The sequence below is a fragment of the Hyperolius riggenbachi genome, chromosome 2, assembly GCF_040937935.1.
Source record: "Hyperolius riggenbachi isolate aHypRig1 chromosome 2, aHypRig1.pri, whole genome shotgun sequence".
Classification (NCBI taxonomy): Eukaryota; Metazoa; Chordata; class Amphibia; order Anura; family Hyperoliidae; genus Hyperolius; species Hyperolius riggenbachi.
In genome coordinates this window covers 359,020,750-359,045,865 of record NC_090647.1, presented here as the reverse complement: position 1 = coordinate 359,045,865, position 25,116 = coordinate 359,020,750, and the positions used below count along the sequence as shown (strand labels likewise).

At 41.3% G+C, this 25,116-nt stretch overlaps 1 protein-coding gene across 1 annotated transcript in view; it reads left to right on the top strand.

The window, feature by feature from the left end:
• Window positions 1-391: 391 nt before the first annotated feature.
• Window positions 392-25,116, top strand: part of LOC137546808 (bile acid receptor-like) — a 128,369-nt gene continuing 103,644 nt past the window's right edge. The window contains exon 1 of the mRNA XM_068269682.1: window positions 392-588. The gene's annotated coding sequence lies outside the window, so the exon portion shown is untranslated. The remainder of the gene's footprint in view (window positions 589-25,116) is intronic.

Below are 25,116 nucleotides of genomic sequence, written 5' to 3'. Positions count from 1 at the left end.
TGTTGGTAGAGAGAGGATCTTTGACCCATCTATATTTCTGGCAATATTTTAAACCTTCCTGTTTAAAGAGGTGCTATAATTTCCAGATATTACAGAAGGTAACAATAGTGATGAAATGTAAGGATGATAATATAGGATAATGTATATATAACACATTTGCTGTGTAGGACCACTAGTGTACATTTTAGGCTTTTAACTATTCTATGTTGCTACTGTTTTATTGAGTAGGCGATAGTTTTGCAACAATTGGGCAAAAGAGCATAACTATTTCTTCACTCCAAGCAAATGGACTATGGGAATGTGTGACGTTTGGATCCCTGTAGCCTCTGTCCCCAACTATCCACTTATTATTTGATTTATGTCTGTTTCACTGCCCTTGCAGTGACCCAGAGGGAGGGCTGTGTGGGAAGTTGGTGTGTGAGATTATAGAGAGGGCTGCTGAAGCTGTAGGCTTTGCAGAACGTCTGGAGCCTTAGTATATGCACAGAGACTGATAAATAGCCACGAGAAAGACATCAGGCTTAATTAGGCTTTCCAGCCTGCTGTGGTGCCTACATCTGGAGATACCAGTGCTCACTCATGCTTTATGTAAGTACAGTGCATTCTAAGTGTAAAGTTATAATCCACTTAGCACAGCATAAAAACATTTTTGTAATTTTTTTTTTAATAACTTAGTACACGTGTGTTTGTTTTGTATAAAAATACAGAATGGCACAATTGAATTTTAAACCAGTTTATTTATGATACATCACAAAATATATATAATAATATGTAATATTTTGTTAGTGTGTGTATGTTTTGTTTAGTTTTTTTACTTTGAAATGCCTTATAAACACTACGTGACTGTTCCTTTTTTGTATGTGTGGTTGGAACATATCAAACATTTTACGTATTTTGACTCTAGAAACATACTAATAAAAAACATAGTGATGCAGTGGTTTCTTATATCACTATGTATATATGTTGATTAATGTGCATGGATTATACATTTTATTGCCAATATAGGTAAACTAATCATTCTTTTAGCTAAAGGCAAAGTACATTATTTCCAGTAGGCCTCGAGTCTGTACATGATAATATACGAGTGTTGATAAAGAACAGTCTCTTAGCAACTCCTAGTAGCGATTACTGTGGTTTTGTGGTGTACTTAATCAATCTTCTTAGTTGTTGCTATCAGTAATCAATATAACTTACAAATTGTTGCTGTCTTGAATGAGTCTGCAGCTGTTACTGAGATAATTGATTTGTTACTCTACACAATATATGGAAAGCACAGAGTTTTTCATTCTGAAGTCATCAAATAAAAGTGAACACTGAAATGGAAAGCTAACACTGTCTAATGAGCAGATCTATTTCATTTATTCATTGTATTTATAAAGCGCCAACATATTACGCAGCGCTCAGACAGACTGAATACACCGCAGCAGGCATAATAGTGTATTACATTTTCTATATACTGTACAAACTGTTGGTTAATCTGTGTTTAAAGCTTTAGGGCTTGATTCACAAAGCGGTGCTAACTGTTAGCACGCCTGTGAAAACCCCCTTAGCACGTCTAAACCAGCTTTCCGCGCATAAATCTTTATGCGCATAAAACTTTACGCGCGTAAAACTTTACGCGCACACTGCACAGAGCGCAGGGCGCACCGCGCGAAGTGCCCATTAAAGCCTATGGGACTTAGCGCGCATAAAACTTTGCGCGCGTAAAACTTTGCACGCGCAAAGTTAGCGCGCGATCTGATTGAGAAATCCAGTGCTAACTTACTTAGCACCCTGGTTAGCGCGTCTAAAGACTTTAGACGTGCTAAGTAGGTTAGCACCGCTTTGTGAATCAAGCCCTTAGTGTATTGGGAAATGACAGAAGTGGTAATGTTTATGTGACGAGCATTTATTGCTTGGGCTGCATCATTTTTGAGTTTATCATTTAAATTACCTCTGACAAAGATCATATATCAGTGCATGAAGTAAGTTTTAATATTACATATGTCTCTAGATAATATAATATCAAAATAATATTTTTTAGATTTCCATGCTGCAATCAGGTTTTAGAAGTAGGTGTCTCGTGCTGTGTTTAGTATTGGTATGTATGCAACCACTTAGTCAGCAATTTTGCAATTTTATATACATGTCCTTTTAATGCACTTTAATGTTGGAGGCATTTAGGTTTTTTATCAACTTTTAGTTGTTTTTATAGGCCAATACCCAAATCTACTATTATTACATCCAGACTGTACTGCAAAAATAGTGCTAGCATGGACCTAAGGTGTTTTCAACATTCTTTGTTGGTTTTGTAGTTATTTAGTATATCATGCTTATAATGGATCTAGATTTCATTTAATTAATACACAAATAAATGATAAACACAAAAAAACAGAGTAATAATACCATTGTATGTTATAGAGAGTAATTTGTTGGGTATATGTAACACCTTGTTTTGAAGAAAGAAATTAAGCCGTTTAAAGTCTGCAGATGCTGATCAATTAGCTGGTAGCTAGTAAATTAAAGAGCAGTTAGAGGCTTTGATTGGTTACATTTAATACCTTACTTTGGGTGGATCTTTGAGGATCTACATATTGACAGAATTCTTTGCTCATCATAAGTGCTTTATGGATAATGGTCAAGTGTATGACAATTCTTTATCAACAGAGGGTAGGAGTACATAAAGAACATTAATAGCAGTAGGCAAGTTGGCCCTTCATGACTTTTGTGGTTATGAAAAATGTCTACTATAACTATATATTCGCTATGCAGTGCGTAACAGTCTCTGTTTTGCCATTTTGTGTACAAGCTGTGTGATATTTTTAATCTAGAATTAATTTAGCAGCAGTGGCAGGTGGCAACTACCTCAGAGGCCTACATGTGGTAGTTAAGAATTTGCCTGTTAAATAATTTGAATTAACATTTAGTATACAAAATGCATTCAATGTTCTACATTAGACATTACAGTAGACTGAGTACCAAACTAGTCCTTTGACGTGCATACAAGCCCTCACTTTTACTTTCCTATGCTCCAAAAGAAAGAAAATAGTGAGAGGTAGAAAAAAATAACTAATAACACATACATTTTTATTGTGATCTACAGCTTTTGGGATCTGAGCTACCTATTGCACATCACTGAACTGTGAACCATTTACTGTCATGTGTCTAATGCTGCATCTTCATTTTGTGCAAATATTCATAGCTAAATTATTATTTATTTTTTTTAAGTGAATTTACAAGAATTGTACAGCAATGATTTAGACTGAGCCTATTATTTGACCTACTTAGCAACAGGGGAATTAAAGTTGGCCTTAATGAAGGATGAACATTGAAGGTTGTTTACACATCCAATGACACCAAAGCAGTAAGCATTGAATGCCTATTTTAGTGCGTTACCTTCCAAAACAGGAAAAGCAATTACCATGGACAGAGGTGGACTGCATGCAATAATGCAGCAAATATTCATGGGTGTTTAGGGGCTGCATTAAGTAATCCTACCTTGTCATGTGCAGCTATTTTCAACTTGGTGTATGGTTTTAAAACTGGAAAGGAAACAATGCAGAAGGGAAATGCTTTGGCTAGCTGGTAGGCTCGAGGCATTCCAAACAATAATGCCCTACAAGCAGCTGTCAAGCTGCATGGCACCCCCAAAGACTAGTTTTGCCAAGCAGTAGATGACAAGAGTGCATCAGTCCTCTAGGATGAATATGTAGAATAATTAATATTATGGATTTATAAAGAACATGCATCTTCCACAGTACTTTACATGGTACACCAAATAATTAACGCCTCCGGTCAGTTAGGGTGTAGCCCAAGTGCTCCAAGTATCCATGAAGATGTAATTCAGATAAGTCCTAAGCACTTCAGGACAACCCTATTAAAATATAATAGCAACATTTTTAGTAGTCTGAAAATTAAAGGGAGAGGTATATGGAGGCTGCCATATTTATTTCCTTTTAAATAATAATAATATCTGAATCGCATACCCAAACAAGCATGTGGCCAATCTTGTTAGATTATTGTCAGAAACATCTGATCTGGAGGAAGAGGATCAGCAGGGTGTCAGGCCACTGGAATTGTTTAAAAGGAAATAAATATGACAGCCTCCATATTCATCTCACTTTAAGTTCCCCTTATGAGTACCTACTGCAGTAAATCACAGTGTAGTGGTAACCCTCACAGCCTCAACCTGAATTTTTTCATTATTAAGTAGAGTAATCTAAATACCAGAGTATAATAGTAAGTAAAAAGGTTGTGCCATGGGTTTTGGAAATATGATGCAAGTCTTAAAGAAAGAAACAAAACTCAGCATAAAATTATCACACAAACACCATACATGACCCGGTTATGTCACACTATTCACTAGAAGACTTTAATGTAATTTATCTGCATAACATCCTAGGGCACTGATTCCCAACCCGTGTGCCGCGACACATGCAGCATGGGGTATGCTTCGCTGCTTGCCGTCCCGCTCTCCCACTCTCACACATGTGGACATGGCAACCATTTTTTTTGCAGCCCTGCCCTATCTACAGATGGAGTGAAGGCCGGGAGAATCGGGGAGAGAAGAGTGACGTTATTGCTGGAAAGCGTGGAGCTGGTGAGTGACCCACCGCTACCACCAGCACATGCTACTGAGGGCACCTATAGCTGACTACCTATACTGGGGGCACCTACACCTGGCTACCTATACTGAGGGCACCCATAGCAGGCTACCTGTACTGGGGGCACCTACACCTGGCTACCTATACTGGGAGCAACTACAGCTGCCTTCCTATAATGGGAGTATTCCTGCCTACCTATACTGAGTCTGAAGACATTTTTTGGGGGGAGGTGGGGGGCTGGGGCGGACCATGGCTATAAGGTGTGGTGCAAATTGTCGGTGCTGTGCAATCATTCCATATTGGGGGGGGGGGGGCGCTAAATGTCCTACTGATTGTTTTTATTAATATTCTTGAAATGTTCTAGCCTTATTTTTTAAGTGTATTCAGGATAATGCACTCTTTCCATGTATTTCAGGGATATTATTTGTATTTTTCTATTATACATGTGTGATGTGTCAAGGAGATCTGAGCATTTGGTGTGATGTGTCACAACTTCAAAAAGGTTGGGAACCACTGTCCTAGGGCAATGGCTCCTCCACTGTGTATAACCAGCTTTCTTTGAAGAACATAGATTTACATACAGCTAACCACTAACTAGTGCAGGATTTGTGATATGAAGTAAATAATGTAAATAATTATGCTTTGTTCACATTATAAATTGCAAGCGCAATCGCAAGCTCTGAGTGCTTTTGTACGCGATTTGTTTCAAATGATTTCCGGCATTTTCTGAGCATTGAGCTATTTTGTGTATGCGCTTTTCTGAGTGCTTTTGATCAACGATTGAGATTTTCACTTCCTGACGTCAGTCAGGAAGTGAACTCTTTCACCCAGAAAACAATAAATACAATGTATTTATTCTGAAAAGCGCTCAAGAAATCACCTTACAAAGCACTTTTACAAGCGCTTATCGATTTCCCTATACCTTCCAAAGCGCTCAGAAAATGGTACAGGCAGCGCTTTTGGAAGTGGAACACAATTGAACACTCTCAAAGGGAATCATTGCACAAATGCGTTTAGGGCAATTTCTAAAATCGGCAGCACTTAAAAAAATACGCAAACACTCATAGTGTGAACAAACCTATGTACCATGCATGGTCAAAAAAACAACTAAAATAAAAGGTTCAAAGAACTACTTGAGTAGCACTAGAATATTGAGTGTTTCTCCAGTGACTTTGTGACATGTGCTTTTGGTAGTGTTGGGTTCCTGGTTGGACTTGATGGACGGATTTCTTTTTTTCAACCAAACCATGTTACTATAAAGGGCTGTGACAGATGTGCAAAAATAATGCATACAAAGCACTTTTAACTTTAGGAGCGTAAATGGGTGAGAGATGTATTAAGCAGTCTGCACTGGTAAGATGTTAACAGCAAAATACTTTTCAGTGAGAAGGCAGACTGCAGAGATATTAATAAATCTCAGCGCTGCGTAATATGTTGGCGCTTTATAAATACAATAAATAAATAAATCTCCTCCTGTGCTCTTGGTATATCATTGTATAGAGACGGTGCTTTGTATTTTGGGGATCAGGTTTATGCTGCGTGTATGTGTCTGATACCCTTGCTCTATAGTCTAGGTAGGTATATAGTCTACCCAATCTATGGGTATACTGCATTCTTGGAATGTGGGAGAAAAACAGGACTCCCACAGGAAACCCACACAAAAACAACAAGAACATTACATTTCAAACCAAATGTTGTCCAGGCTGGGAATCAAACCTGCGACCCTAGTGCGGCAAAACAAGAGTGCTAGCCACTACTTCACCATGTTACCAATGCATCTTCCTGGTGTGCATGCATGGCCCACGGCCGTGGGTGGGCTTCAGGCAGTGGTCGGGATGGGCGCAGGGCACATGTTGGGGGTCACAGCCATGCCCACATTGGGTGGGAGTCACGGCTGAGCGTGCGAAGTTAAGGAACACATCTATTGGCCTAGCGCCCATTATTTAATGGGTAGGCCTTTTTACTAGTAACAGAATGATGGACCATCTCAACAGTCCCACCAAGTTTCCACCAAAAGTTCTGAGTTGTCAGATCGTCTCTGCTAAGCGCATTGTTTTCCTTCTTACCACCTTTCACTCTAAACAACTCTCATGCACCATGCTGTCATTTCTCCCCTCACCTTCATAACAACAGAAAGAAATGTTAGCATTCAGGCAAGCAATTTATCTGTTCATGAGTTGGCCCTGAACTGTTGCCTGAGGCATCGCATTCTGATGCCTGAGGATGATAGTAATTGTTTGTGTATGCATTTTAATATACAGGAACAATATACAGTATATCACAGTGGGCAATGGTGCTAGCTCTGACACTGATTTTTTTTGTGTTTCCAATTTAAATCTACTTTAAAGGAAACCTATAGTAGCTGGAATTTAAAGGCTGCCATATTTATTCATTAATAAGTGGTACTTGTCTGCCCATCAAGCTGATTGTCTTCCTCTAACACTTTCGTAGACAGTGACGTAGACTTAGAATGTAGATCGGCTGTTCTGACTCAAATGTGACTGAATGCTTTATCTCAGAAACCACTGAAACCCAAGAAGCCCATGTATTCCTGTCACTGCATTTTTCCTATAGGAAATAGCACTGCAATGTTTATTTGATGTTTTAAGAACTAATTTCAATCATATTGGTGGCTGAAGGGAAGCAACTACAGTTATAATAAATAATGTTTTAATACAGTGAGATTTTTGAGACACAAAAGACCATGAATAATTTCATAGATATGACCTGCTCGACCTATATCTCTGATCTGGTCCACAGGCACATACCAGCCGGCCCCCTCCGATCCTCCAATGACCTGCGCCTAGTTGCACCACACATATCTCAGTCGCATGCACGATTGCAGGACTTCACCAGGGCTGCCCCCACTCTCTGGAAGTTGCTCCTACCAGCTATTAGACTCGCCCCCACCTTTAATACCTTCAAGCAAGCTCTCAAGACTCACCTTTTCATGCTCGCATACCCCCCTACACCAGCACCATAATATGTTCTGTTATGCTAGGTACACACCATACAATTTTCTGTTACATTTTCTGTTAGATTTACCTGCCACATAGATAATTTCCAACATGTTGGAAATTATCTATCTAACCATTTATCTGCCTAGCAATTAGGCATTGTTCTACTCAGCAGGAGATAACCAGAAGACAATGCACCAGAGATAATGACCATTCTCTACAGAATAATCTAAAACCTAATCTACACGGAGCGATCCTGCGGCTCGATTAGCCGCCGGATCGACTCTTCCGCATCCCCACGCGTACCCGCCGCGTACCCGCCTGTCCGCGCGTGCGTCGGATTCGATACCCGCTCGTCCCCGCCGGCGCCGCTTATCTTCCGCTCGATTCCTCGCTATTGTCCGCTCGTGGGGAACGAACGGGGAATCGGCCACAGCGAGATCAGACCTGTCGGATTTTATCAATCGAGCCGCATCAGCGGCTCGATTGATAAGATACATCGGCACGTGTAGACCCAGCATAACAGAAAACCTAACAGAAACCTCTAAACAGAAAATTGTATGGTGAAATCTAACACAAAACTGTATGGTGTGTACTAGGCATTAGACACCCTCTCAACAGATGCACCTATTGTCTCCACCCCCACCCTTTAGATTGTAAGCCTCTGGTAGGGCCCTCCTCCCTAGTGTTTCCAGCTTGATTATGCAATCTTACTGACAATCACCCCTCTTGTGGACTAGAACAGTCTCTATTTTGACATATGACACTGTATTGTTATCTAATCATTTGCATGATCTTATTTTGTTGTGTTTCCTGTATGTCCTACTTTGTATGTTAACCCATTTATCTATTATGCAGCGCTGCATAATATGTTGGCGCTTTATAAATACAATAAATAATAATAATCATAATTGTGCAGTGCAAAGGTTAACAAAGGACAGTAAGTGATTGGTTGGTTAAAAATGAATTTGACACAAGAATAAAAATCTCTAACTTCCAAAAATAGTTCATTAACCTCTTGAGGGCCGCAGTGTTCAACCCCCCTAAAGACCAGGCCATTTTTTGCTAAATGGGCCACTGCAGCTTTAAGGCCTAGCTGCAGGGCCGCACAACTCAGCACACAAGTGACCCCCCCCCCTTCTCCCCACCAACAGAGAGCTCTGTTGGTGGGGTCTGATCGCTCCCCCAGTGTTTTTTTTTTTTTCAAAATATTTGTTTATTTTTTAATAAAATGTACTACTTATTTATTTCTTTTACTCAAATCTCTCCCTCCCCCTGCCAGCCAATGACGGCGATTGGCTGTCATGGGCTTCAGCCTATGAGAGCCGATTGCTCTCCTGTGTCCCAGGGGGACAACCGTGTCACACAGCTGTCCCCAGCACAGCGTTGCTTTAGATCGCAGCGCTGTATAGACGGTGATTTCGCCGTCTAACAGTCTCTGAGCGGCAATCCACTGGGAGATGTAAGCGGAGATGTGTGCCGATCCTGCAAACCACTGCTCCAGGACCTTACGCCAATCGGCGTTAGGCGGTCCTGGGGCTGCCACTGCGTCCACGCCCATCGGAGTGACGCGGTTGGCAAGTGGTTAATTCACACTGGGACATTGCTGTACATTAAGTCAGAAAATACAATCACATTACTAATGCAATGCTATTTTATGGTAAAGATACTTTCACAGTCAACGCATGTGTTTACAGTTTAAGTGAAACATACTTTTCAATGACTGCGTGATTCACTGTATGTATCCCATCACGCACCCAATGCACAGTGTGACTTTTTTTCTCCACTGTGTTACAATCCTGTTTTTACAGGGAACCCATTTCCCAAGTGGGAGCCTAGCTTTATGTGTCTTTTTATTTTTTTTTTAGCTGGCAAGTGGTAACATCCAAAAACAGGTAATCTTTTTTTTTTTTTTTTTTTTAGCTGGCTTAGTTGGCCCAGCCTGTCAGCACTATAGGCAGTCTAGTGTGAGATACCAATATAGCTAGCATAATCTCATAGTTACTAACTGGGCATTCATACAAACGCAAGCCGGGTGTGAGATAGCAGTGGCTTTATAAACAACACTGAACACTGAAAGGAATCCACACAATCTAATACTAAGGGCCAGTTTAAACTGGCACTTTCTGGTAAATGGATCCATGAAAACGGATCTGATTTCCGTTCCAACGGATCCATTTCCGTTCCATTTGTATGTGCTAGCAATACTGACAGAAGCCGATAATCAAGCAAAAGCATTTTTGCTGTACGCAATAGGTAAAGGCAAATCATGCCAATCTATTTCCACATGACTGAATTGGTGGACATGAGGCAACGTTTTGCACTGGAGCACAGCGTGACCAAGCGTCTAGCAAGATGCGAAACGGCCGTCGCAAGCCCCAACTGATGCCCGGCACCCCCACCTCCTACTCACCACCACCCAACTGACCACCAGTTGAACGCACCAGTGGTATGCTACCCGAATTGATGTGATCACTTGGCAATAAAATAGAAGACGGAAGGTGCCCGGATGTCCTCTTTTTTCTTCCTGATTACAATAGTAGTGTTTTTTTCTTCTTCAAGTTGCTGATCCGATGTGCACACGTCTGAACCTATAAAAAAGCATCAGAGGGATATCGGAGGAAGGGTGAGAGAAACATTTTATTTGCCTGTCAATCTCTACATTTTTGCACCAGCAGTCTGTATGATAGGGAGTGCCACTCTACAAACGATGTATCTACATGTGTAAAACGTTTTGCACTGTCTGCAGGTTGTGCATTTTGTATATACATTTTACCCTCTCGTCATTGATTACTGCATTCCAGACCCCCATTCCCCTCCAGACCTCCATCTCCAAAGTATTTTTTTTCAGGCTACAGAGGTCTGTTTTTATAGCTAATGTGCTATGTACATGCGTTTTCTCATTGCCTCCCATGCAATGCTTCAGCCTCAATTTCACTTTCCAGAGAAATCGATGCAGAACCAAAAAATCCTTTCGAACGGACCATTGTGAATGGATCCATAGTTTAACATTGGATCAGTTAGGATCCGTTCCTTTACGATCCGCTAACGGACCATTTTTTTGTGCCAGTGTGAACCAGGCCTAACTCCCAGTAAATGAACAGAGGAGAATTCTTCTGCAATGTGACCAACATAACCACTAAACAATGCTTTTATTGACAGCTGAGCGATCGCGTATGCTGGAAAATCTTGATTGGTCCTGCGCATGCTGCGATGTGTACCTGTGCAAGAGACCAATCAATATTTACCAGAACCTGCAGGAACATGCGTTAAATGAAAGTCCAACTGAGTTATAGTTAGACTTCTGAAGGCTAGAGTAATTTTCTGTCATTTTTAACAGGCCTGATCCAATAAGAATCTGGGTTCAGACAAAAAATGTAACTTAACTCTATAAATAAGAAAAAAAAACATATATATCCAGGTACATCGCCTCTAGTTAGGACATTAAATAAGTTATTAAAGAAAGGGAGGTGCTGAAAGGGGTGTGTGCATGCTTGTTAGCTCCCTTGTGCGATTGGTAAGATGCGCTATCTGTCCCAGGAGAGGACGTCAGGATGTGTACTCCTAATCCCTAGATAGGTTTGATGCAATGAATGTTTGCATGTCTGCACTATGCATGTTACAGGGCCAGAGTTAGGACACCTATGTTTACCTGGGTACTTCTGCGCAGTATAGGCAAATAAGCATAAGAATGCATTCTTCTGTGAACTAAGACCCCGGCTTTTAACTTAGCTGTAGGGATAACACTGGTGCCTGGATGAGTGAATCTGTGAATGCATTTGTTTGAACATTTGCATGCGAGAGTGCGAAGGGTTAATAGATTTTAACTCTATAAATAATCTGCTAAACCAATTGTTTAAGAAGTATAGTTATTATGCATTTATTTAGCCTTGACATCTTCCACAGCAATTGTAGAGAAAAATCATGTCTCTAACAGTCCCTTTGAGGAGCTCACAATCCAATCTCTAGCATAGTCATAGTCCCATGTCCTTATAGTCTCAGGCCATTTTTTTTAGAGGGGGGAAACAAATTACATAATCAATTTGTTTTTGGGATTCTCTTGTAATTTTTATGTTGACTTGTTTTCCAGGATACCTTTCTCTCTCTCTGTCTATATGATGATAACATAAATGTTAAGTCTCATTCAGTGTAAACAATTGGGCTTAGATATTCATTTTTTAAATAAATACTATCCATAATACTTTGCTACTGTCCATGTAAACAAGCTGCTTAAGCTGATGGAAGAATGTTTATTTCAATTATTCAAGTATGGCATTATTGTTAATATAGGAAATAAGTGTTTTATTTTTAAACAAAATGTTCCATGAATGCATTTTAGTGATTTGGAAAATATGCTGTTTCTTTTTTCCTGATATTATATGGAAGATTACTAGTATGTAATTAAAGTAAATCTCTGGATTTTGAGTTGAGCACTTAGTTGATATTCAGGCATAGGGCTTTTGACTCTCATGTGTCTAACAGCTAGGGAGAAAAAAAGTACAAAAATGAAGTTGCAATGTTCAGACCAGTGAATTCTAGACTACAGACAGACTAAATGCGCAGTTCAGCAACAAAGATTTGAGCCATTCAAGAATTTCAAATTCACTTCAACCAATCTTGTCATGGGGGCAACTTTTGTGCATTGCAGAGCCAATCGGGTGACACATTAATTTCCTATTTCAGGTGTCCTCTGCCAACTTACTGGACACAATATCTATTGTGTAAATATAAAAATATATTTTTTTTAATGAAATGAGTAAGTAGGTAGGTAGCAAAGGATGGTAATAAGGGACACTTGACTGATTACACAGAGAAGCCTACATCAATTAACCACTTCACCACTGAGGGGTTTTACCCCTTGAACACCAGAGCAATTTTCACCTTTCATAGCTCCTTCCATTCATTCGTCTATAACTTTATTATTACTTATCGCAATGAAATGAACTATATCTTGTTTTTTGGCCACCAATTAGGCTTTCTTTAGGTGGGACATTATGCCAAGAATTATTTTATTCTAAATGTGTTTTAATGGCAAAATAGGAAAAAATTTGGGAAAAAATTATTATTTTTCAGTTTTCGGCCATTATAGTTTTTAAATAATGCATGCTACTGTAATTAAAATCCATGAAATGTATTTGCCCATTTGTCCAGGTTATAAAACCGTTTAAATTATGTCCCTATCACAATGTTTGGCGACAATATTTTATTTGGAAATAAAGGTGCATTTTTTTCAGTTTTGCATCCATCCCTAATTACAAGCCCGCAGTTTATAAAGTAACAGTGTTATACCCTCTTGACATAAATATTAAAAAAGTTCAGTCCCTATTAAACTATTTATGTTTTTTTTTTATTGTATTTTTTTTTTTAATCACAAAAAAATATAAATTGGGGAGTGTGGGAGGTAATAAGTTAATTTATTGTGTAAATGTAATGTGTTTGTATATGTAAAATTCTTTAGGGTGTAGTTTTACTATTTGGCCACAAGATGGCCACAGTGTGTTTGTTTACATGCGACCTGTAAGCATCCAGAAGGACGCTTACAGGAAGCAGTACGAGGCTGGGTAAATCACAATGATCGCGCTGTTTCTCAAAGAAGCAGCAGATCATTGCGGGGGCTTAGATCAACGAACGGGAATGGATTTTCCCGTTCATTGATCTCCGGGTGAGCAGGCGGCGGCATGCACGAGCGGCAGAAACGCGCGCACGAACGGTGGGAGCGCAGACAGCGGCGGTAGCGCGGAAAGTACGTATTTCTCCGTCCCTGGTTTTTTAGGGGGGAAAAAAGGGACGGAGAAATTCATACCGCGGGGGGTTAAGTGGTTAAGGAATGAATTAATCAATGAATTCCTTGTATGTTGTTACATTTGTCAACTATATATTTCAATTAATGTTGTTACCTCTTATTTAAAACTAATCACATTTAAAATATTACAGTTATGTAGCACCCATCATATGTAGCAGATAATTAGCTTGCTGGAAGAAACCTTTAGCAGTTCTAACAATATGTGTATTGGTATATTGAACAGCACACTCTGTGGATTACAAATTGAAGTACAATAACCAATCCATGCAGTGGTTGCAGTAACTTAGTGTTTGAACTTAAAGGATACCTGAGGCGAGTGCACAGTGGTGTAGCTAAGGCACTTTGGGCCTCAGTACAAATAGTACATTGCTACCCCCACCTCCAAGCACTTTGTGCATAAAACATGATACGGCACACCAAAACCTACTAACCACAGTGTCAGAGGTGCAAGAAGTGGATGGAGGACAGTTTGGTAATGATTACTAGCAAGATGTTTTAAATCAGGACGGTACCATTTATTGGCTAACTTAGAGGTAAATAAAAAGTAAGCTTTCGGCTAATAAGCCTTCATCGAACTTAGTTCCTGCATATTAACAAGATGTTAAAAAAAGACAGCTTATACACACAGGGCATGCAGAGGAGAAACATTTTGCAAACATAAATAAATGTAATTAGATGCCTTAATTGTCCCTTCAGTAGGGTCTCACAACAGGCATGCTGGCTTATTTATGACAAGTAGATAAGACTCCTAGTTTGCTAAACCATCACATAACACGGATTCAGGGAGATGGGGAGAACTCGTAAATCCAGAGTTCAAACATGACAGGGCAGGTTACATACACTATTTGTTATGAACTAAAGAGAATTGTGACATTTAAAACCCATCTTCCCAACATATAAAATACAATGTATAGTGGCATTAAACACCATCTTACCAGCATATAAAATAAAACATGAAAAAGTGAAAAGAATTGTGGCATTTAAAACCCATCGAACCAGCACAAGAATTTAGAGTCCTTGTTTAAACCTTCTTCTACAGTTTTGAACCAATATATAAATTTAATTTATTGTGTTAGTCTCTCTTTGTGCGAATTGAAGCCACCCATTAATACAGTGACAAGACGATTGCTTAAACTGTGTCCACATAAACAGAAATGTGTGTGTAATGGGAGATCAGTATATTTTTATTATCTTTTTTTTTTTTTTGCTGTTAATAGTAAACCTGTGGTGGTTCATGCACTCACATAGAGTTTGTCTTGGTTCTCCCACATAAATTCCTTTGGGGCATTTTGCACACATAATCAGGTATATCAGATTAGATGAGTCACAGGAAAAGGTGCCTTGTACTTTGTATTCCTGTTGTGTATCTGGTATTGGTCTGTCTGAATATCCGTACCCACGCTGCGATGTTTGCGGCCACTTTTTTCGTGGCGGGCGATTTCTTCACATTACTGTAATAAAGATAGTAACAGTCAGCGCAGATTATCACTTTTTAGCATTGAATTATAGTTTTTGCAATATTGCATAATATCGTTTAACAAAAATTAATTAAACAATGTTTAGCGACGTGCAGCATTTGCAACTGTCATGACAGATCACTGAGCGACCGTGATAATTTCATTGCGATTAAATGATTCTTTGCGCCTTTGTTACTATGGTGGTAAAGATGGATCGGTTATCGATCGCTGTTCTTCACTAATACCCGGTCCATCTTCACGTCAGTAGTTAGCTTATATTTGAATGGCGCCTGTTAAAGCTAGTAATAACATTCATAAAAACAAGCAACAATGTTAGGTAAAAGCGCACTTTCGTTTTCTGGGCCGCAATTCGCACGAGTAAAAAAACAGCTTCCTGGCCACATCAAATCGTAACGCGCGTACAATTCCCATAGACTGCTAGCAGGTGCTGGCAGTCTATGGTGGATGACGCTGGTGCAACAACGCGAAAAGCACGTAAAAAATTGACCGTTGGAAAACGCCAGTGTTTTCCACAGACACAAGTGTGGCCTCTCTCTAACTGTGTCTCTCTCACAGCAGTTCTCTGTTACCTCAAATCTGAATAAAGATAAATTTGGGTGCTGCCTTAGGCACCATGTAAGTTGCCGCTAATATCGGCTATAACAGTAAATTTGGGTGCAAAAATCGCCCAATAAAATATCGACGGGTCCGCCCCCTCTAGAAACTGCTGCTATAAATACAGCCGCTATAAATATAAAAATAGCGGGCGCCACAACAACCGCTATTTATAACTTCAGTTTCTATAGTGGGCAGTCTCGGTGCCCGTTATTTTATTGGGTGACTCTGGCAACCAAATTTACTGTTATAGCTGCTATTAGCATCATTTTACATGGGTGCCTATGGAGGCACCTATTATTGTTAGTTATAGATTGGGGAGGATTAGTGTTAGGAGTCTGTGTGGGGTGGCTGGGGTTAGGCATAATAATAATAATAATAATAATAATAATAATCTGACCATTTATATAGCGCTTTTCTCCTGTCGGACTCAAAGCGCTCAAGAGCTGCAGCCACTGGGACGCGCTCGAGAGGCCACCCTGCAGTGTTAGGGAGTCTTGCCTTGAACTCCTTACTGAATAGGTACTTGACCTAGCCAGGATTCGAACCCTGGTCTCCCATGTCAAAGGCAGAGCCCTTAACCAGTACACTATCCAGTACACTATCCAGCATAGATAGGGGAAAGTTAGCATTAAGCATAATCAGGGCATATCTATAATCGCACCAAAGTTGGTGCAGAAATGACGGTAATGGGCATTAAATAATGGTAATAGAATATCAGTAATTTTACTATTTTATCCACTATAGTAAAATATAAATAATTTAAGTGATATTCTGCTATCACCCACCATACCCTCTCACCTGAACTCTCCATCTAACTATGCCTTAGCCTAACCACCCCTCAATTACTCCTAACCCTAAACACCCACAACCTACTCCTAACACTAACCAGTCCCTATCTAAAAGAACTGCAAAAAAAGCCATAGGCGCACCTTGAGAATAAATGATTGCTGTTCATCCACTTTGTTTTAAATGACCTATATGTGACCTCATTTTAATCATAATGAGTTGTAGAATACATTTTGAGGTGTTTTATAGCTTGGGCCAATGTCACATAAAAAATAAGTAGGGGCAAACTCAATCCATCATGAAAAAAAATAATTTTCAAAATTATGATCAAACTTGGGAAAGTTTCAGCAAAACTGCACCAGTCAGTAGCTTACACAATACCCACTTTTGAATAGCTCTGATTGTTATTTTTCAACAATGATTACATTTGTGGCCTTTTTCTGATGCCCTGACTCTTCTGGGCTATGCAAACAAAGAATGACGCCGTAACAATTACTGCAAAAATGGCTTGCAAAAAATCCATAGGCGCACCTTGAGAATAATGGTTTGCTGTGCATTCAGTTTGTTATCAAATGACGTATATATGACCTCTTTTTATTAATAATGAGTTGTAGAATAAATTTTGATGTGCCTTAAAGCTTGAACCCCTGTCACATAAAAAATAGGTAGTGACAAGCTCAATCCAATATGAAAAAAAAATATAATTTTTAAAATTATGATCAAACTTGGGAAAGTTTCAGCAAAATTATATGAGTGGGTAGTTTACAAAATACCCACTTTTGACTAGCCTTGGTTGTTAGCTTTCCATAATGGTGACATTTGTGTCCCTTTTCTGCTGTCCAGACTCTTCTGGGGCCATGCAAACAAAGTATAGCGCTAAAATCCTTGAAATGGCCTCTCCAAAGCCACCTGGACACTTTGTTAATGTCATTAATGGCATGCTAGATGCCCAGAAAGTTATCAGATGACATGTATGGGGTATCCTTTTAACCATGACAAGTGGTAGAATAGATTTTCTGCTTCTACTTAATGATTACTACTATTCAAAGCATATCTAGAAGGGATTATTACCAGCACAAAACCAATTAAAAGCTAATACTATGGCTAAAAGAGGGCCCATCTGGGCCCCTCTTGCCCAAGGGCCCTTGATGCAGTCATAACCTCTGCGCCCCCTATTGCTACACCACTGCAAATGCAAGATATTCTGCAAGATCTGCAAGTGATGGGATATCAGAATCAGAATCTTTTATTTCGCCAAGCACGACTGGGCCATGCCCGGAATTGGTTTTGGCAAGTACAGGGCTAGTGTGAGAACGAGCAGGACATAACGATACATATATGTAAGCAGACAGACAATATAAAGGATACAGTTACAGCATTTGGACACATTTGAACACGTATATATGAAGTGTGCAGCCGTGCGGTCAGGCTGGGTGCTACCAGACACCACTTGTCGTGGTTGGATGAGGAGGGTTCTAAGAGTTCAGATAGTTTACGGCTGAGGGGAAGAAACTGTTCCTGTGCCTTGTGGTCCTGGTGTAGATGGATCGGAATCTCCAGCCTAGGGGGAGCCTACTAAAGAAGCGGAAACCTGGGTGGGACGGGTCATTAGCGATTTTTTGAGCTCTGGAGCGCAGTCTAGAGTTGAAAATCTGGTCAAGAGAGGGGAGTGGTTTCCCGATGATTCTCTCTGCTGATCTGATGACCCTCTGCAGTTTGTGTCTGTCGCTGGCGGAGGAGCCAGCATACCAGACCAGGATGGAGGAGCAGAGGGCAGATTCAATTGTGTCAGTGTAGAAGCTCGTCAGAAGCTCGCGGGCCATACCGAACTTCTTTAGTTGGAGTAGGAAAAATAGCCTCTGCTGGGCTTTTTTCTGGATTGAGGTAGTGTTGGCTTTCCACGTCAGGTCCTTAGAGATTGTCGTGCCAAGGAGGCGTGCACAGGGGACGTTCTCAACTACCGTGCCATCAATGCTGATCGGGGGTGGGGTGGTGGCGCGTTTCCTAAAATCGACAATCATCTCAACCGTTTTTGTAGTGTTGAGGACCAGCCCGTTCTCCCTACACCAGTGGCAAATTCTGTCAATCTGGTGGCGATACTCCTGCTCATCATTACCAGAGATGAGGCCAACGATGGTGGTGTCGTCAGCGAACTTGAGGACTTTGACGGAGTCCGCGGTGGACCTGCAATTGTTAGTGTATAGGGAGAATAGGAACGGCGACAGTACGCAACCTTGAGGGGCCCCTGTATTGGTGGTCCTTGGTTGGGAGATGATAGTGTCCAGCTTGACGGCCTGGGATCTATTACTTAGGAAGTCCATGATCCTGAGGCGGAGGGTGGGGTGGACCCCAAGGGCAGCAAGATTTTCTTGAAGTATTAGGGGGCTGGTGGTGTTTAACGCCGAGCTAAAGTCGAGTAGAAGGATCCTGGAGTATGAGTCAGGTCTGTCAAGGTGTTCATTTATAAGCTCCAGGCAGATATTTATGGCGTCGTCAGTAGACCTGTTTGCTCTATATGCAAACTGAAACGGGTCCAGCAGGGACTCAGTCGATTGCTTGAGGAAAGGCAAAACCAAGCTTTCAAAGGATTTCATGATGACCGAGGTGAGAGCCACCGGCCTGAAATTGTTGAGGTCTGAGACACCATGTTTTTTGGGGACCGGGATGATTGTGGACCTCTTGAAGCAAGCAGTGACCCTGCCTTCCTGTATGGACTTGGTGAAGATGGATGAGAGAATGGGAGCAAGCTGCTGTGCACAGGTTTTCAGACAGGCTGGTGACACTCCATCTGGGCCTGAGGCTTTCCTTGCATCAAACCCTGACAGGTGTTTCCTGACGTCATCCTCATACACCGCTAGGAGGGGGGGGGGGTGGGCTTGGATGTGGGGGTTCTAAGTCAGAGGAGGTGGCCGGAGGCTCTGGGGACCTTGCTGGACTCTCAAATCTGCAATAGAACTTGCTGAGGTTCTCAGCGAGCTCGGTGCTGGGAGTTGCATGCTGCGGAGGGGGCTTGTAGTTCGTAGCATCCTTGAGCCCCTTCCAGGCAGTTTGTGTGTCTCTTGAGGAGAGGTTCTGTTCCAGTTTTACAGTGTAGTTCCTTTTGGCAGCCCTCAGTTCCTTGTTTAGGATGTTTTTTGCCCTCCTATACTCCTCCTGGTTGCCAGACTTGAACACCAGTTCCTTGCTTTTGCGCAGATGCAGAAGTTTATTGGAGAACCAAGGTTTGCCGTTCGGGTAGTGTTTGCAGATTTTTGGTGGTACAACACGTAGCTGCAGCAGAGGGCGAGCGGCGACGGCAGAGTGAGCTGATGGAGAGGGGGACACAGGTGCGGGCGGCTGGGTGGTCGGGTTGCTGGGACCACATGGAGCCGGGCCGGTGGTCAGGTGACTGGGGCCACGTGGAGCCGGGCCGACTGACGAACCTCCACAAACAGCAAGGTCCACAGCCGAGCTCACAAAAGACTAGGTGAAAGAAATAAAGGAAAATGAAGGAAAAAGGAGCAAAAAAACCCCAAAAGTTCCAGGAGCCCTGTGAGCCGAGGCAGCCTCACGGTGCCATCTTGTGGAGGCTGATATACTGTATATACAATATATTCCCTTTTAAACATTGCAAATGGCCTGCTAGATGCCCTGCTGATCTTATGCCTCTAATACTTTTAGCCATATACTCTGAAGAAGCATGCAGCTCAGGTGCTCTGACTGAAGTCTAACTAGATTAGCCACATGCATGTTTCAGGTATTTGATTCGAGCACTACTTCGGCCAAAGAGATCAGCAGGACTGACAGAAATAAATAAGGCAGGCTCCATTTGCCTAGCATGTCTGGTGCCCTTTAAGTGATGCTATTATTTATACTGAAATACACCTGTAACAAATGTAGCACTGAAGTGATGTGTTGCTTTTAACATTAAACATTGTATTATATACAAATGATGAATATTATTTCAGAATATCTATTTCAGTGAGACAAATTTCTAAGAAACCTAAGAATCCTGGTGGGGTAATCTGTGTGGAACATGATCATGCATTTAAAGGGAACCTTAATTGTAAAAAAAAAATGAGTTTTACTTACCTGGGGCATCTACCAGCCCCCTGCAGCCGCAGTCACTCATTGCTCCTCTGGTGCCCCGCTGCCAGCTAGTTTCGTTTTTGCCGACTGGGAGTCGGCCGGCCGCCAAGTTTTTACACATCCCTGCTGGTGCAGGAAGCTATTGCAGACACCAACAAGTACATGTTTACGCGTTACAGGTGTAATGCGTAAAATTTTACTCATTTTTTTTACAGTTAAAGCGGACCCAAACCAAAAATTTTTTTAATTCAAAATATTTAGTTGCACCACTCTGACACATACAAATATAAATAAACACTCCTTCAAGCCTATGAGCATTTCAGTGCATGCTTTTCACCCACCTCTTTGCATAACTAGGGTTATACAGGTGGCAGCCATTAGCAATTCCTCCTTTGCTGGACACCATCTACTCCACCAGTTTGCCAGATTATTTTCCGGCAATATGAAAGGATGGAAGGGGTTTCTCCAATAAATGTAAAATATTTTATATTTGTCATCATGCAGCTGAAAAAAGGCTGCTATTTATTATTATAATTTAGAAAATAGATTTTATTTCTGAAATCTTGTATTTTTAGTTTGGGTCCACTTTAAGGTTCCCTTTCACTACTTACAGACCAACCATATATATAGTGGCCAGCTATTAGCTCTCAGCCAAACTGCTGTAAAAATGGCAGAAGTACAGAGGTACACCCTCCCCCTTGGTTTACCACTGATCAGATTCAAGATTTACTTTTCACACTAAGGGCAGTTCTGCGGCTGTAAGCAGAGCAACCAGTTGGAGCTCTGATCATAAAAAGACTGGTTTATTGTCATTCCAAGGCATATTTAAATTTCACTGCAACTAATTGATAAGGTTGCTGGCAGCATCACAAATGATCAGAATACCTTGCAATTAAGCAATTACTGAGCAAACAAAGTAGAGAAAGTTCTCTGCTTCATCCCTCAATACAGCAGAATATTTTGTGCATTGCTTACACAGCTTAATATTAGCTGAACACAGTCTGACAACTTCAGTAGGCAACAGGAATCTTATCATTTAGCTTGTGAGTGTATATAGAGTATTAACCCTTCCAGTAGCTTAAAAACACACACACACACACACATATATATACAGTGACTCACAAAAGTGAGTACACCTCTCACATTTTTGTAAACATGTTATTATATATTTTTAATGTAAGGTAGTCAGTGTAAAGTTTGTATAACAGTGTAAATTTGCTGTCCCATCAAATAACTCAACACACAGCCATTCATATCTAAATCACTGGCAACAAAAGTGAGTACACCCCTAAGTGAAGAATGACAAAGTTGTGGCCAAAGTGTCAATATTATGGATGCCCACCATTATTTTCCAGAGTTCACTAGAGCTTCACAGGTTCACCTGGAATTCTCTTCCACTGGTTGTGTGACTTATCAATTAAAGTTGACAATTGCTGAACACTACAGGGGGATACAGCAGCCTTTTCTAATGTTTCCAAACATTTTTGAGAACACATGGGGAAGATCTTAGTGGTTTCCCTTTTCAAGGGTAGGAGAGTGTAACCTGATTTATCTCTTGTTTTGCCCCGGCTGAGAGGAATCCACCAAGCACTGACGTAAATGCGAATATCAAGAATTTATTTGTGACCTAAACAATGATCAACTGGTAACTACTCAATGTAACGATTTGTGTCAGCAAATAACAGAATTCTGATTATTGGGTGATCTGCAGTATCACCTATAATGCAGATATATACCTGATTATATGGTGATCTGCAGAATCACCTATAATACTGGTATATAGGAAGCTGATGTGACAACAATACGCAATGAGTGATTGGTGCAACAGTAGTACTGATAGGTTTGGCAATACCTCACCAGAGGAGCTGGTGGGTACTAACAGTACAGTGCCTCTTACCAGAGTCAAAGGCCCTCTGGTGAAAGTAGAGTAGTCAGACAGATCGGGTTCGGCAACAGACAGACAGATGCAGTACAAAATCGGGAGGCAGAGACAGAAGGTATAAGCAAGCAGAGTCGGCAGCAAGATCAGATGGGCAGAGGTACAGAGTCACTGAGCAGAAGAGTAGTCAGAACGAGCCAGAGTCATGCACAAATAATAACACAGTAACGTTAGATTCTTAAGGCTATCAAACAATTCCTATCTTGTGTGAAATCCCCGGTTTCCTCACGGATCAAAGCACACCGGAACTATCTAAGGGTCTGAGCGCTAACACAGAGTATTCGTAACAGCAGACAAGTTGCGAGTGATTCAGCTAGGCTTTTGAAGCAGAGGAGACCCTTCAGGCACGCCCCCTCCTATCAACCAATGAGGAGCGGTGAGCGTCTCCTCTGACTCAGCCGACCGGCCGGTCAGCTGACGCGCCTCCTCCCCGCATAAAGGTCCTATCTGTGTGCGCGCACGCGACAAAGCAACCCTATGTGCAACTGACAGACCCGTCCTCGGCGTGCTAGATGCCTGAGACACGGATACATTGCTAGACAGGGAGCTAGAGGCAGCTGCGGTGGTAGCGCTGTTCACCTCGGCTGCTTCTCCAACGTTTGCTACACTCAACCAGTAACAACTCTCAAAACGTATACATATATTCTTTTCACATCACGTGTCAGTTAAAGGAGTTATTTCGCGAAAAAAGTAGGCAGTTAAAAAATGTGACAGATGACAGGTTTTGGGCCAGTCCATCTTTTTAAGGGGGACTCTCAGGGCTTTCTTTGTTTTCAACAGCATTTCCTGAACAACAGTTGCAAAATCTAACTGACATAATAGTGTGCAAGTGATTAGGGAGGCCGGCTGGTATCTTGCTATTTTGGCAGTTAAACTGCTGTTCAGGAAATGCTGTTGAAAACAAAGAAAGCCCTGAGAATCCCCCTTAAAAAGATGGACTGGCCCAAAACCTGTCATCTGTCACATTTTTTAACTGCCTACTTTTATCGTGAAAGAACCCCTTTAACTCTTCTCCTCTTCACAGCCGGTGCACCGGTAGAAGCTGCAGAATGAAGTTCAGGTTACTTATAACACTTTTTACAAATGAATGAGCTACAACAGTTCTATCTTTCTTTTACATTCATCAACCACTATTCAATATAACATTTGGTTATCACAGTACCATATGCTGGTGTATAGGGCTTGAGCAGAAACAGGTCTACTGAGCAACTTCAGTTCTAAGCAGTCTCTGTTCCTTGTTACCAAGTCCAAGCTAAATTCAGCAAAACCTTCTGTATTAGAATTTCTCTTTCTTTATGGTATTGAAACAACTTCCACTTTTTGTTGATGGCACTGAAATAAATTCCACTCTTTGGTTCAAAGGATTTCTCAGACTCTCGTTCTCTCTTTACTATGGCCCCAAATAAAATAATAATGAAATAAAATAAAAATAACTGAAAAAAAACCAATACTGGATCAAATAAATAAAAAAAAAATAAAAAAACAAAGTAAACAAATGAACCCAGGTATAGCACCAATATCTTCTTCTAGTAAGACAAATCTTTCTTTATGCTATTCAGACTCCATACTTAAATAAAGCTCCAGCTTATGCGAGTGTAACACTTGAATATAAATTCCTGTTTGACTCTTTCTCACTATCAGGTGCTATTTTCCTTTTACTGTAGTTCTTTTACTGTCACAGGATGCAGAGTAACATCTCTTTTTCTGCTGGGAGGTTAACAGACCTTGTTGTGTCTAACTGACAGATTTTCTTTATCTTAAACGCTCTCTCTCTCTTCTTCACAGGCCTTGCACTTAGGTAGAGCATTTATCACTTATTATTCACTTTAATATTAGGCTGTTGGTACAGAGACTGAGGGACTGATACAGGCTGACAGGCAAATGTCTCAGAATCCCAATCACAACTGGCGGCTGAGCTTACACATCAACTAAGGGGTCTCATGGAGGCTATTCACTCTCTGGCAACATAATTCACAATAACTGGGATGTAACCTGGGTACAGTCTTAATTCTTCAGGCAATTACAGTGCTGTATTGCAGAACTAAACTGTTTATCATGAAGAGGTTACTGTTTCTTTAAGTTCATAACAGACAGGCAGATTTAAATCAGCCACCTTGATCAGAGGAAACAATTCAGTATACTGTGGTTAACTGTCACTCTTTTCAGGCAATTAACACTGAATTCCTGCTCTTTTCGTCCTTGTGGACTACTACTCTGATTCTGAACTGTGGCACAATGAAGAAGCAACAATCATACTCATGTGGCTTATAGCCTCTCTCTGCTCTATCTTTGGTTCTGGCTCTGGGCGTCTCTTTAAAGAGGATCTGTAACTATATAAACTCCTCTGTGGGGTACTCACTTCAGGAGGGGGAAGCCTCTGGATCCTAATGAGGCTTTTCCCGTCCTCCTGTGTCCTACGGTGGTCTTCGGCTGCCCCTCCGAACAGCGGCATGTAAATATTTACCTTCCCGGCTCCAGCGCAGGCGCAGTAGTGACTCTTGGCTCCGAAATAGGCGGAAATAGCCGACCCCAGTCGGGTCCGCTCTACTGTGCAGGCGCAAGTCTCCTGCGCCTGCACAGTGCAGCAGAACGACTGAGATTGGCTATTTCCGCCTATTTCCAAGTTGAGAGCTGCAACAGCGCCCCCGCTGCAACAGAGACAGATAAATATTGCACAACCTGACAAATTGTCAGCTGTGCATTCAGTGGGCTGCAGCGAGACCGCCGTGGGACGGAGGAGGACGGGGGAAGCCTCGATGGAATCCAGAGGCTTCCCCTTTCCGAGGTGAGTACCCCCCAGGGGAACTTATTTTTATTACAGAGTCTCTTTAACTGTTTCCAGCTGTCACCATGTTCTCGCTCTTTAATATGCTGCCTCTCTCTGTGTTCGGATAGCTGCCGCCGG